Source organism: Carcharhinus amblyrhynchos, chromosome 17 (genome assembly GCF_965287045.1).
Source record: "Carcharhinus amblyrhynchos chromosome 17, sCarAmb.v2.hapA, whole genome shotgun sequence".
Taxonomy (NCBI): domain Eukaryota; kingdom Metazoa; phylum Chordata; class Chondrichthyes; order Carcharhiniformes; family Carcharhinidae; genus Carcharhinus; species Carcharhinus amblyrhynchos.
The window spans coordinates 29,166,880-29,181,631 of record NC_137340.1 but is presented as its reverse complement, the minus strand read 5'-3'; positions in this window follow the sequence as shown (position 1 = coordinate 29,181,631).

Sequence of the window (14,752 nt, the reverse complement as noted above, 5' to 3'; positions counted from 1 at the left end):
TATTATTCATTAACCCTTTCTCATTGCACAATACTAGATCTGAAATAATTTGTTCCTTGACATACCAAACTAGAAAGTTATCTTTCTATGAACTTGCCCTTCACACTATTTCCAAACTTTTGCTTTGTCCAGGCTATATGAAGACTAATGTCCCTCATGATTATTGTATTAGCATTTGTGGTAGTGTGCCCCTTCAAGGGGTGATCCTTCGCAGGCCACATGACCAGGCTTCAATTGAAATCAGGGCCCTTGTTAGAAGTAGACCTGTTTTAGCTGTGCTGTTGAACCTTCTGTGTATATAATTTTTCTTATCAATAAATCCTTTCATTATTTATTTGCCACAATGAGTCGCCTTGAGTTATTACACTGGTGATGGGGAAAAACTGGGTCAGTTGTTGAGAAACCACAGTGCAGAGTTTGAGAGGGAGGAGAATGAGCACTCAACGTCAAAGTACAAAGGTAAAGATTCCATTTTAAGATGCCATTGTTTAGGAAGATAGATCCATTTGACCCTGAGAGATGGGGGCAATTTTTTGAGAGACTGGTATTTTTTATGGCAAATGAAATAACAGCCAAGTCTCACAGACTTACAACCTGGTGAGGAGCTTGACGTCACCTGAAACTTTTGACCAGTTAGTCAATTTGGTTAAGGATTAATCCCAACCTTCTGTAATCATGCAAAGATACAATTTCATTCTCCACTTAGAGAGCCAGGAGAGATGGTCTGCAGCTTCATGATCAGACTTTGATGGCTGGGTGAGCACTGTGAGTTCGGGCCTTCATTAGAGGACATGTTTAGGGACCATTTAGTACGTGGAATCAACAACTCCGACACCCATAAAAAGTTGTTTGCTTAAACTAAAATTTGATTGCAGAAATCAGTAAGGGTGGCCCAAGCAACTGAATGCACTGAGTAAACACAGTAAGAAGTCTGACAACACCAGGTTTAAGTCCAACCGATTTATTTGATAGTAAACTCGCAAGCTTTCGAGGTTAAACTCTTCGTCAGGTGAATGGAGAGTTCTGGCCTCAGACAGAGCATGTAAAGCACAGACAGTTTATAGATTACTGATTAGAATGCGAATCTTTACACCTAACCTGCTATTCAAGTCTTAAAGTGGCTGACAATGTGAGTGGAAGGAGCACTGATCACAGGTTAAAGAGATGTGTATTGTCTCCAGACAGTACAGTAAGTGAGGTTTTGCAAACCCAGGCAAGTCACGGGGGTTACAGATAGTGCGACATGAACCCAAGATCCCTGTTGAGATCGTCGTCATGTGTGCGGAACTTGGCTATCAGTCTCTGCTCAGTGATTCTGCGCTGTCGTGTGTCATGAAGGCCGCCTAGGAGAATGCTTACCTGAAGGTCAGAGGCTGAATGCCTGTGACCACTGAAGTGTTCGCCAAAAGGAAGGGAGCAGTCTTGCCTGCTGACTGTCGAGCGATGTTCATTCATCCATTGTCATAGCATCTGCATCGTCTCCCCAGTGTACCATGCTTTGGGACATCATGCACTGAGTAAGGCAGATGTGATCTGCAAGGTGTACATAGTGAGATAAACGACTTGTGATGAAAAATGGCTGCTACGTGGAACAGCCCGAATAAGGGTGCAGCAGAGCCTGTAACGAGTCATTCAGCACAGGGGTCAGAGGCATGTTTTAGGTATTGGGGAGACCACCTCCAAGAGACATGCCAATGCAGAAATTTTTTCTGCTTCACGTATAGAACGAAAGAGCACCTGCAAGCTAGATGCTGAGCGAAACAGACTGTACAGAAAACTCCAAAAAAAATGAGTAGTGTAACCTCTGTAAATAAATTGGAGAAGAACCAAAGGATGGATCCGAGTTTAAACATTCAATCAAATGCAACTCAGTAAGGTAGCACCTATAGAGATGGTCATAATGGTAAATGGCAGTCCCTTGAAAGTTGACATTGGCACAATGGCCACTATTATCATAGAAAAGACATTCAAGCATCTCCAGAAGGGACTATAGCTCTTAAGGCTTAGCTATCCTGAGGCTAACTTGGTAATGTAGACTGGAGAAACATTAAGAATATTAGGTACAATCTGAGTGCTAGTTTTGCACAGGAGCCAGTCAGCTCAGCTGCCCATCATGGTGACTGAAATACAGAAGCTCAGCCTCATGGCATGGGACTAGTTGAAACAAATAAAACTGAACTGGCTGAAAATATTTAACGATTCCAGAAACTCCTATGTACATTTCATAAGGACATAAGAACATAAGAAATAGGAGCAGGAGTAGGCCATCCAGCCCTTCGAGCCTGCCCCGCCATTCAATAAGATCATGGCTGATCTGTCGCTGCTCAGTTCCACTTTCCCGCCCTCTCCCCATAACCCTTAATCCCCTCTCCTATCAAAAACCCATCAACCCGCGTCTTAAAAATATTTAGCGAGGCAGCCTCCACCACTTCAACGGGCAGAGAATTCCAGAGATTCACCACCCTTTGAGTGAAGAAGTTCCTCCTCAACTCCGTTCTAAACCGCCCCCCTTTTATCTTGAGGCTGTGCCCCCTAGTCCTACTGTTTTTTTTGAGCGGGAAGAGTCTTTCCACCTCTATCCTATCCATCCCATTCATCATCTTATACGTCTCAATGAGATCTCCCCTCATTCTTCTAAACTCTAACGAGTACAAGCCCAGTTTATTCAGCCTCTCCTCATAGCTCAACCCCCTCAACTCCGGTATCAGCCTAGTAAACCTCCTCTGCACTCCCTCCAAGGCCAAAATATCTTTGCGCAGGTGCGGCGGTGTTCAGGAGGTGTTCCAAAGGAAACTTGGTCAAATAAAAGGGGTTAAGGCTAAAAGTTAATTAAACCCTGAAGCTAACCCTTGCCTTTACCAAATGTATTACATCAGAAAGTAGAGGTCAAACTGAAAAGGCTGGAAGACTTGGACATCATCAATCCTGTGCAGTTTTCAGAATGGGCAGTGCCCATCAGTCCTGTCTTGAAACTGGACTGTACTGTGAGGCTCTTCGGGGACTATAAACTGACAGTAAACAGGGGAGCCCAGCTGGATCATTGTGTTCCCAGGATAGAAGACCTCAATGCTAAGTTGGCCTCAGATACACTAAGCTATACCCAAGTCACACTTATCAGCAACTGAAACTGGAAGAGGACTCCAAAAAGTTAGTTACAAAAAATACCCACAAGGGATTATATCAGTGGATTTTGTTGCGGGCAACACATAGCTATACCTTCCAGCACAGGCCAGAAATATAGATTTCAAATGCGGGTGCATTGAGCTACCTCCAAGTGCCACAGACCATATCATCAATGTCTGTATCACAGGAGATAATATTGGCTCTGCATTTTAGGGCACCCTTCCTATTTCAGCAGCCCACATTACATAGTGGACAGATAGGGATGCAGTCTTAACAAATATCAATAAAATGGCACTGACAAGCTGGCACTTCGACAAGGCAGAGCAAATGAAGCCATATGGCAATGCAGGGGTAAGATAACCTGTGAAGATGGAGTACTACTGTAGGGGCTCATGTCATTGTGTACTCATGGGCTGATGGCCCTGCTTCAAGAGTTATGTGATGCCCATCTTGGCCAGAGCAGAATGAAAACACTGACCAGAAGTTATGTCTGGTGACCTGGTATTGGCAGAGACTTTGAATAAATGGGAAGTCATGGAAAAGACAGGGCCAATCTCAGATGTAGAGGCAAAGGGCTGTCATGTTAAGAAGCATGTTGGTCACTTACACAAGAGCGTGGAGCCAACTCCAAGATGATGAGCAAGTGTGCCTTCTTTCAAGTTTGAATGTATCAGCCTCTGAATCAGACAGTTCCATGTCTATGGTAGGGCCAAGGCAGCCTTTGGCTTCAATGGCTGAGATTGAAGAAGAAACCGGCCAGGTATTAGCTGTTGAACGTGTTGCAGCATTCTGCAAAGGTACAGAAGTCTTCAAACTGACTGATGTTATGAACTGTTTTCCGCTGGTGTCCCTCCTGTAATGTTTCTCTGCCTATGTGTTAACTGTTTTTTTTCTGTTTTATCATAGGTAGAACTTGGGGGAGGGAAGGAGGGGGAAGAGTGTGGAAGCATGATCCCATTAAGGATGAGCCTTTGCAGGCCATATGACTGGGCAGGAACCAATGGCGCATGAACACGTGAACCTGGGCCTATCAGGAGCGAGGGCGAGCAGTCCTAAAGCTGGGGGGCTTTAGTTGAAATCCAGGTGTTGTTCGGAGTCGACCAGTATTAGTTGTGCTGTTAAGCCCTTTGTATATATAGCTGTTCATCAATTAGTTCTTAAGTTATTTGTTTGTCAAATTGAGTCACTTGAATTATTACAGCTTTGATACAGCTCTTTTAATTTCCTGATTTTTGCACTGCTCAATGCTACAAGCACAGTTTGGTTTGGGGATTAGGGTTATTATTTGCTCCCATCAATGCTTTCTTTCTCTTTTTGTTGATTTTCTCCAACCACATTGATTTTATTTCTTGATTTTCAGAGATAAGATTCTTTCTCTCTAACGTTGTTCTCCTTTCCTTTATTATTGGGGCAGCTCCTCTTCCACTTATCTATTCTCAAAGTCAATTGTCCTGCAATATTTGTCACTCCATAACTACATTTTCATAATAGCTGTTAGATCAAACCCATCCATTTCTATCTGTGCTATTAATTAATTTATTTTGTTGTGAATGCTATTTACATTTTGAAATTGTGCCTTTAACTTTTAACCTTTTTCATTTTTCCTTGACGCCACCTTAGTCATCAATGCTTCATTAACTTTATTTCTTTCTGACTCACTGATTATTTTTACCCACATTTCTACTCTGCTCTGCAGCTTTGACTTTTCCTGCTTTCATGCTTTTTACTCTGAATGCTGTTGAAATTACCCTTTCATGAATCCTCTTCCTAGCCCTCCATTAGGTTAATGTCCAGTCCATTAGTTATTTGATTCACCAGGACTCTAGGGTCCCAGCCTAGTTACCATTGGACTGACAAAGAAGGTGACAATACTATACTCTAATGTTAGATCAAAAGCCTAAAAAATTATTTGTGTACCCTGTCCCAGTTGAAAGCTCCCTCTTTTCCCAGCACTGGTGCTAATGGCTGAAGAATCAAAACCCCTGTCTTCTATATTACTTTTTCAGCTATGCATTTAACCCTCTAATCTCTTTAAACCTATGGCAATTTTCATGTGGCTCCTCAAACTCTCAGTAGAACCTCATTTCTGTGTGGACACAACTGATTGCTTTCTCTCTCTAAGTCTCTTTTTAAATGTGAGATATCCGGGCAGGCGACACAACCTTCAGAACTTCGAATCATGGCTGTAGAAAGCAGAATCTGTTCCCCTTATTGTCTTCTTTCATTACTGCATTCTATTCATTTAATAGCACGGTAATGTGGTCAATTTGCTTACCTATTCTGCAGACATTTCTTTCATCTACACAGCCAGCAAGAAGCTTGTACTGTTGTATAAGAACAATGGCTAAGTCTCCTCCAGCACTGCAGCTGAGGTCACCACATCTGTCTGACTCATAGTCATATCCAGCTGTCCTTGACCTTGATTACTATCTAACCTTATGATTGTCATCTGGATCTGGAGTCCAGGTGATTCCCTGCTCCCTGAGACCCTGCAATGACTATATCTCAGATACAAGCTCAATGACATTGAGCTAACATTTTTTGGGATGCAGACCCTTACTGCAGATCTGGTTGTCTGAGATCATGTTGCTTGCCACAAGCTCAAACTCTGGGGGAACAGTGGTTCACAGGTAACTTTTAACCTAGATTTTAACTTAAAGTAAAACACTTAAAAAGTGTTCAACATACATAATCAGTGGTCAAAATGCAAAGTTCGATCACAGTGTTTTTGACAACATTGGCTGGGATTCTCCGACCTTGCACGTTGCTGTGATTCTCCAGTCCTGCAGCAGTGAATGGAGATTTGGCTGAGTGCTAAATTCTCCATTCTCAGTAGCAGCAGCATTAGAGAATACTGGCCATAGTTTTTTCTTAAAAGTTAAAATAACTTTTCCCTGCCTTTTACCCAGATTTTAACTTTGATCAGGTCAGGTAGGAAGACCAGTGGGAAATTAGGTTGCTGTTGTTTATGAAAATTGTCGGGAGTCACATTTGGGCTACCTGATTATCTGCCAATATTGCTTATTCACCAGCAATTCCCTCCAGAATGGCTGATAATCAAGGAAACAAAGCAATCTCAGTGTAATGTGAAACAAGATTGTGCCAGCAGTACAAAGCAAAGCACAAAATAACCCATTGTGCTAAATTGCTGATATAGGTTTATGCCATCAAAGGATTTAAAAACAAATCCATCCTCTATAGTTACATAAGCATTGTTCAAGACCTTGTTTAAAGCCAGTTTCTCCCTATCTCATTGGTTGTGCTCCAGCCAGGATGAAACATGTCTCCGTGTTAAGCTTAGTACACTGCCGACAAGGCTGGAGAACGGTAAAAAGCAGAAAATCTACACCAACCCCCCCTCCAGTAATTACTGTAAAAGTCATAGTTCATGATTTGCAGGCACTTTATATTTCCTATTTAAATGCTTTGGAGCTAGCCAGTGCTTTCTGCCTGCAGCACTGAGCCTCATCTAGTGATGTTTCATCCACTGTTAAAGAAGATCCCAATTAAAAAAACTTTAGTTGTAGTGTTGTGTTAAAACTCTAGGCTGTTTTGAAGAGAGCTTCACATAGTTTGACTCTCGTGCTGTACATTTACATAAAAGTCTCCTGATTTTAATCTCAATGATAACCTGCTGATGGAGAATGACTTTCTGCTGTTCTAAATGTAGCTGTCTGACTTTCAGCACTGCAACATTATACAAGCCAAGATTCACAGATATAACCGGCTGTCATCACCTCCACCCACACTGACTCCATAAACCAGTCTCTTTTATGCTGTAGACCAAGTTAAAGGGGCAGAACTTGGATGACTCCAAGACATGTTATGCATGGCAGAACTTGTATCATGCTCGTACATGATGTTAGTGAACTTTTTACATGCTGTTTATTACCATCTCTGCTTGTATTACTGTACCATTTTAAAATGAGTTTGACTTGTACACAGGCTTGACATAGACATGAAGTAACAAAGACAATGGGTGGACTGATGTGGACATTTGTGGACGTGGTTCTATTTCCAATTTGAAGTGCAGCCGCAACTGATGCAATCTTGAATGTATTCAATATTTGCCTGAAGAGGATTAGCAGGATAAATACATGGAGTTAGAGAGATAGAGCCTGGGTGGGATTGTTGTCATTGCAGACTTGATGGGCTGAACAACTTCCTTCTGCACTGAAGGGATTTTATAATTCTATGATTCTAACTTCTACCACCGCACCTCATTATATTCATCAGCATCACCCACGCCGTTTGTCCTTCAAGGAAAAGATGAGCTTGTCCATCATCTGGGGCATTTAGCAGTTTCTTAAGGAGACCTCTCCTCATGTTTTCTCTCTGTCTTAGATACGTAACTACGTTTGAAGGAAACCGCACCCATTTTTATTTGGTTGTGTCAAGTGTAGTGATCCTGGGTGAGCTTTTCTCAGGACTCTAAGTTAATATCAAAATTCCAAGGTAAAGCCTTCATGGTGTCGTTGTAGTGCTTCATTTAGTCACTGTAAGGTGGTTCTCTGATTCCATGTGTTAACCTAAGCTTAGCGAAAGACAGTATGCAGTTAAAGACACTCTTCATTGACCAACATGCATTGGGAGAATGGCAGCCTGAAGAATCCAATTTCTCTCTGACATTACAGTACATGTGTAAAACAGATATACCATTTCAAAGGTTTGTTTCTCCTGCCCAACCTATCATCCAAACTGGATGATCCAATTACATTAATACATATTATTTACCTTGGCCAATAGCATTCTGTCTTCTCACAGAATTCGGAATTCGTTGGTCAACTGGACTCAAAAGTTCTTCTCCACGTTGCCTAGCAACCTTACCTACGCAAATTTGATAGATTCAAGGATCGCCTTCATCACCTGCAAACTATGGCAATGGAGAAGGAGTCATTCCCTCTGTATGCCAGCCAATCCTTATCAATAAAAGCTGAATACTTCTATTCACTGCAGCTAGAAGCTAAATACCTCCATTCATTTCAAAACCTTGGTAGCTTGCAGCTGCAAGGCCTCCTATTTGATATATTCTACATCTTACTGTTTCCAAAGAATGTGGCCTATCCAGTTCTGCTCATTTCCCATTATGCTTTGGGGCAGGCTGCATCTTGGCCAAAGATTACACAACATTTTAAAATACATTTTAAATCTACAATGCTTATTCAAAATTCTTTACCAGTAATTGTATATGTGTCGATGCAGACAATACCTTCATAAAACATAAATATAGTCTTCAAGATCCCAGGGGTTTCTGTACCCCCTTCTACAGCCACTATGAGAACTGTGATGATACTGTGCCTTTAAGAAATGTATTTTTATCATGTTTCTTGTAAGGAGTATATTTGAAAGTCAGCTCTGTTTATAGAATATAGAACATTACAGCATAGTACAGCCCTTCGGCCCTCAATGTTGCGCCGACCAGTGGATCCAACCTAATGACCCTCTAATCTAAACTATTCCAATGTTATCCATATGCCTATCCACTGACCATTTGAACGCCCTTAAAGTTGGCGAGTCCACAACTGCTGCAGGCAGGGCATTCCACGCCCTTACTACCCTCTGAGTAAAGAACCTACCTCTGACATCCGTCCTATAATTACCACCCCTCAATTTAAAGCTATGTCCCCTCGTGTTAGCCATCACCATCCAAGGAAAAAGGCACTCACTGTCCACCCTATCTAACCCTCTGATCATCTTGTATACCTCAATTAGGTCACCTCTTAACCTTCTTCTCTCTGACGAAAATAACCTCAAGTCCCTCAGTCTTTCCTCATAAGACCTTCCCACCATACCAGGCAACATCCTTGTAAACCTCCTCTGCACCCTTTCCAATGCTTCCACATATTAATACAGTGCTGATTTATCAGGCAGCTCAAATATTGAGAATGCAGGATAATGACTGTTTTTAGCTAGGGATGTATTTGTTTAAACAGAGTTAATGCATTTTTGTTTATGTAGCCTTCCTTAGTGTTTCAGAGTAGGTTTTTGATTAGTTTGATTGAGAGAGTCATGTGATTAATGGGAGGAGCTAAGCTTGCAGGAAAGCCAGTGTTTTCATTATTAAAATCAACATCAGTTGCTGACCCGAACTGTTTAAAAGAGTTCTCTCTCTATCTGTCTCCAGAGGGGGCTGCAGGGTGTATGGGCTCAAATCTTTTTACAGTAGCTGCTGGAATTCAAGTTCAATTGAATAATTTAAAAAATCTGGAATTATAAGTGTAACGACCAGGTGAGGAGAGGTTGAATAGCTTCCCTCTTTGCCTTCTCCTTGTTTGACTGCAAAGGATTTATTGGTGGAAAAGGTACATTTGCCAATTCAGTGAGTATCTAACTGTTTACATACTGTGATCATAAAAGAACAAATAACACAGGTTTTCTTGAGTTTCAGAAAGACACAGGTCAGCTTTATTATATTAACCGATCTAAGTAAAATAATAATACTTCTACGCTTACTTGAGGTCCACACAAATACAGATTACAGAGTTCTGTTTACAGAGGAAGCAAAATTAACAGAGTAAGGCAAAATTAGAGTCCATAAAAATTAAAAGGAATTCATATTTGGTAGCTTTGTGACTTGGCTGACTTCAGGTTTAATCTGGTGGTCTTCCTGTCTTCACTTGGTGGTCTTCTACTTTCAATGTCGAGGTGGTTTAAAACTGAAGAATGGTGTTCTTCTAGAGAAACAGCTATGGATTTAATTTCTTTAAAATCTCTGTCTGGTGCACATGGAGAGAGAGTCAAACAATAGCAGCCAGGGCCCTAAGGCTTGCAAATTGGGTTGAAAAAGAAGAAGAATTCCTCTCAGCTTTTTGTCCTCAATTCACAGAGAAAACATGTGCTTAAAATATACAAAGGATTGGCTTGTCCTGTGACCACTCTCACCAACTGACCAATAATTTTAGCATGATTGTGTATTCCAGTTATAACTTGATTAGAACAGGTCTGGGAATCCCCCCCTTTCAGCCAGGGTCTCATCAAGTGATTAAGTTTAATGGTTAATCTCCACTCAGCTGAATATTGGGACATTGTGCAAATGGAATAGGAAATTTGGCTCATTCACTTTCTTTGATAGGTTTTGCAGACATGCCTCTATCAATGCGGTTAGGATACAAATGCAGAGTAATGCAATGTGGGTAATTATCTTGGCTCTGAGTTCAAATGATTTCAGTCTATGTTTAAAAATTCTGATTTTTAAAAGTTCAAGTCATGTTCCCTTGTAATGGATTAAAAGTCATTATTTGACATAAAGCACATCTTGCACTGTTTAAACGGGCTGATCTGTCTGCTCCAGGCAGCACATATGCTGAGAATGCAGAAGAATAACTGGCTCTAGATGCTGGGGGTGTTTGTTTTAATCTGAGTTAATGCAGTTTTGTTTGTGTTTGGTTTTTCCTCTATGGTTTCAGAGTAGAGTTTAATTAGGTTGATTGACAGGAGAAAGAGTCATGTCCTAATGCTATGCTTATAGAGAAAACCGGACAAATTTTCCTTGGGTTTGCAAGAAACAAGAGGTGCTTCTCTCTCTCTTTCTCTGGAGGCTGCTGTTTGAGAGTCCAAAGATGGATGCCTCTCTGTACACCTCTGTCCAGGGGTGTTCAAAGGCTCTTGGACTGGGAGCAAGTAAAAACCACACAAGCTGTTGTTTACTAACTGATTTCTGAAGGGGAATTTATATCTATGAGAAATATGCTTGAATTAGAAGTAGTATAAATAAATTAGTAGCAAAGAACTGAATCTTGTCGTGTTTAAATATTTCAGTTGGTAAAAGTTAAGTTAATTCATTTTGTTATAGTTAAATAAAATTTGTTTTGATGAAAGCCTCCTAGTGGGGCAATATAATCACACTTGGAGTAAAACATCATATCATCGCACTAATGCCAAAATAAAAAATAGTTGGGGTCTATTCGAGCTTTATAACATACTTTGGGGTTTCTAATCCAGTCCCTTACACACCTCAGGAAAAGAAGAAGGAGGAGGAAGAAGTGGAGGATAAGGAGGAAGCGGATAGGAGGAAGAAGCTAGCACATCCACGTTCTGGCCAGACTGTCCAAGAATCTATTAGTCAGCTACAGTTCTCCCATCTACAAGTCACATATCCTAACAGATGGAGGATTGAGGGTAAATTGAGACCTGTGGAGAGAGCAACACTATTAACATTTTAGGTTGATGACCTTGTAGTTCTGATGAAAGGTCTCAGCACTGGTGGGAAGTTGTTAAACTTATTGCATCGTTGTATCATGTCCTCACAGCTAGACTCCTTACATTACCCTTCACAAATAGTTGATCCCACTGACTGAAGAAAGCATCTTTGGAGGACTCTGTCTAATGTTACAACTCTCATATTTTCTGCAGATTCTACCCCTTCCATGCTTGATATATTACCATGAGATGGCACCTGTGGTGTTATATATTGATATTCAACCAAATCAACAAGTAAAGGTAGAAGAAAAATACTGCGGAAATGCTGAAAATACTTATATCGGGCAGCATCTGTCAAGGGGGCCATAGTTAATATGTACTGACTTGTACTGATTATATTCAAAACACGTGGATAATGGTTCAATTAACACCATAATGTTATGTATTCAACTACCAGTTAAAGCAATAAAAACAAACTCATTAGAAGATCTACATCAGCTCTGCTGGAAATTGGCTGGCAAAATACAATATGCAGGGAATTGTAAAGAAGAATATCAAAGTCAGATTTGGCACGTCCCCTGCCATAGGCAGGTAAATATGATGAGGATCTTTTTTCACCACTAGAATGGAATCATCCCAAACGATTCGAACAACGTGATTCAAAACTTAATAACAGTCAGTTGCTATTGCACTAGAAGAAAAGCTTTGCCTAATACATTTAATCGACAAACTTATCACCCAGAGAGATTGAAAAAGAATCATTAGCTTTTCACAAAGGTTTTTCATTGTAAACTGATTTAATGTACAACAACCTTTATTATTTGCTTTCCATTGGGTGTCATCATATATTCTGAATACCATAGAAATGAACCCTCTCTGCTTTCATTTGCACTTTCTCAAAACAAATCAGTTTGCGTTTGCACAGAAATCATTCAAAGAATGGTGGTTAAGGACTTTTTGACAGAATTCATTTTTCACATTTACGAACATGTTAAAATGCAAAAAGGAAGATCATCAGGCCCACATTGTCTATTAGGCTGCACAAACATACACACACCGTCTTCAACTCGTTAAACCAGTAAACTGGACAAGAGATGTGGTCATAGTTAATTAGCCTGATAACAGGAAGTCCATTTCAACAGATCAGAGTTCCTACTGGCATTGACAGAAGGAAAATGCTGCAAAACTGTAATCACATGAGTCTTGTTTTGAAACATGTAATGTTCAAAGAAGCAATTTCTGAAAATGGAAGAGGTAATGCTAGGCTCAACAAACTTAGATACTTCCAAAGCAAATATGTGCCAAACTGCTTTGGCAATATTGTTCAAAGTGAAAGAATGTCTGTATCACAGTATTGCAGAGAACCACTGGAAGCACCTTAATGACATAAAATAGTTATTAACGCAAAATCTAGGGCATATCTAAAGATTGTCTCTTCCAGTTATATTTGTTCTTTGTCAATTTGTTACCTTTGCTGGGAAAAGCTAGAGTCAAAGGATAGAGGAATTCAAAGACAAGGATGAGGTTTTTAAACATCATGCAATAGTGGTTGAGGAATCAATGTAGGTTTAGGTGAATGGGATGTTGGGTATGAGAAACACAATGCAAGCAGCAGAGTTTTGGGGAAATTGGTATTTATGCAAACAGCAAGCCAAGTATAAAGCGTGCTGGAAATCTGAAATAAAAATACAAAATGCTGGAAAGACTGACTAAATTAGGGAGTGCTTGTGGAGGGAGAAACAAAGTTAATGGGTTGGATTTTACAGGGAAGTGGGGTGGGGGCGCACTATCTGCTTCCTCCTCTCTCCACCATACCCCTTCTTCAACCTCCTCCACACCCCACTCCCAACCCCCACCCACACACACAAATCACCCCTCTCTTGATGTAAAATCAATTGGAAACTGACTGGTGAAATGAAACAGCAAGTTTTGGTTTGATTTATTTATTATTGTCACATGTATTAACATGTTCCTTGCACACTATACAAACAAAGCATACCGTTCATAGAGAAGGAAATGAGAAAGTGCAAAATGTGTTACAGTCATTGCTAGGGTGTAGAGAAAGATCAAGTTAATGCAAGGTAAGTCCATTCAAATGTCTGACAGCAGCAGAGAAGAAGCTGTTCTTGAGTCAGTTGGTATGTTACTACAGACTGTTATATCTTTTTCCCGAGAAAGAAGGTGAAAGAGAGAATGTTCAGGGTGCATGGGGTCCTTAATCATGCTGGCTGCTTTGCCAAGGCAGTTGGAAGTGTAGACAGAGTCAGTGGATGGTTTGTGTGATGGATTGGGCTACATTCACAACTTTTTGTAGTTCCTTGTGGTCTTGGGCAGAGCAGGAGCCATACCAAGCTGTGATACAACCAGAAAGAATGCTTTCTATGGTACATCTGTAAAAGTTGGTGAGAGCCGTAACTGACAGCCAAATTTCCTTAGTCTTCTGAGAAAGTAGAGGCATTGGTGGGCTTAACTATTGTGTCAGAAGCTGGTGATCTGGACACCTAAAAACTTGAAGCTCTTGACCCTTTCTATTTCGTCCCCGTTGATGTAGACAGGGGCATGTTTTCTTTTATGCTTCCTGAAGTCGATGACAATCTCCATCATTTTGTTGGCATTGAGGGAGAGATTATTGTTGTTGCACCAGTTCACCAGATTCTCTATCTCATCCCTGTACTCTGTCTTGTCGTTGTTTGAGATCCGACCCACTATGGTGGTGTTGTCAGCAGCGTTGAAAATCGAATTGGAGGGTAATTTGCTTGCACAGTCGTAGATGCATAGTACACACAGCAGGCAGCAACAACAAGGAAGGTGTGGGACTTCTGCTTTTGGGAGCTGCCAGCCAATCTGGGCTGTGCTAAACTGCAAGCAGGCTTAGAGTGAAGGCCCCAGTGGATACCAGTCTTAGGTGAGTCGGGGATATTTGGTGGAAAGGGAATCGACACTTTGGGGAGGGGGGGTGGGCAGAGATGGAGGGGGGCTGTGTGTTTTGCAGTGCAGGCAGAGAGGGAAAGAAGGGAAATACTTCAGGAAGGACATGCCCCCAATGCAAAAAGTGTCCCCTGCCCCCAGCGATTGTACCCTCCTTTCTTTCTGCATTTTAAAAACATTTTTGAAAGAATAGACAGCCACTTCTACCTGAGAATGGTCAATGGGCTTGTAAACTAGCTCAGTTGATCCTCAATTATTTATTTATGTAAGACAGGTGGGCTGCTGATTTTAGCACTCGCACATTCCCCCTGTAATATGTGGGATAGCTCAGAGGAGAAGGTGATGAGCTAGCTACCTCAGGATTTTACATGTTCCCCTATTGAAAACATACTTGGTGGAGGGGTGGACAATAAAATCCAGCCCAATATTTCAGGTTGATGATCTTTCCAAGTATCCTTTTTGGCCTGGTCATTGGCCTGAAGCGATTACATCGATTGATTGACATATTTTGCAACACGTATTGGGATACAGTGAAAAGTATTGTTTCTTGTATGCTATACTG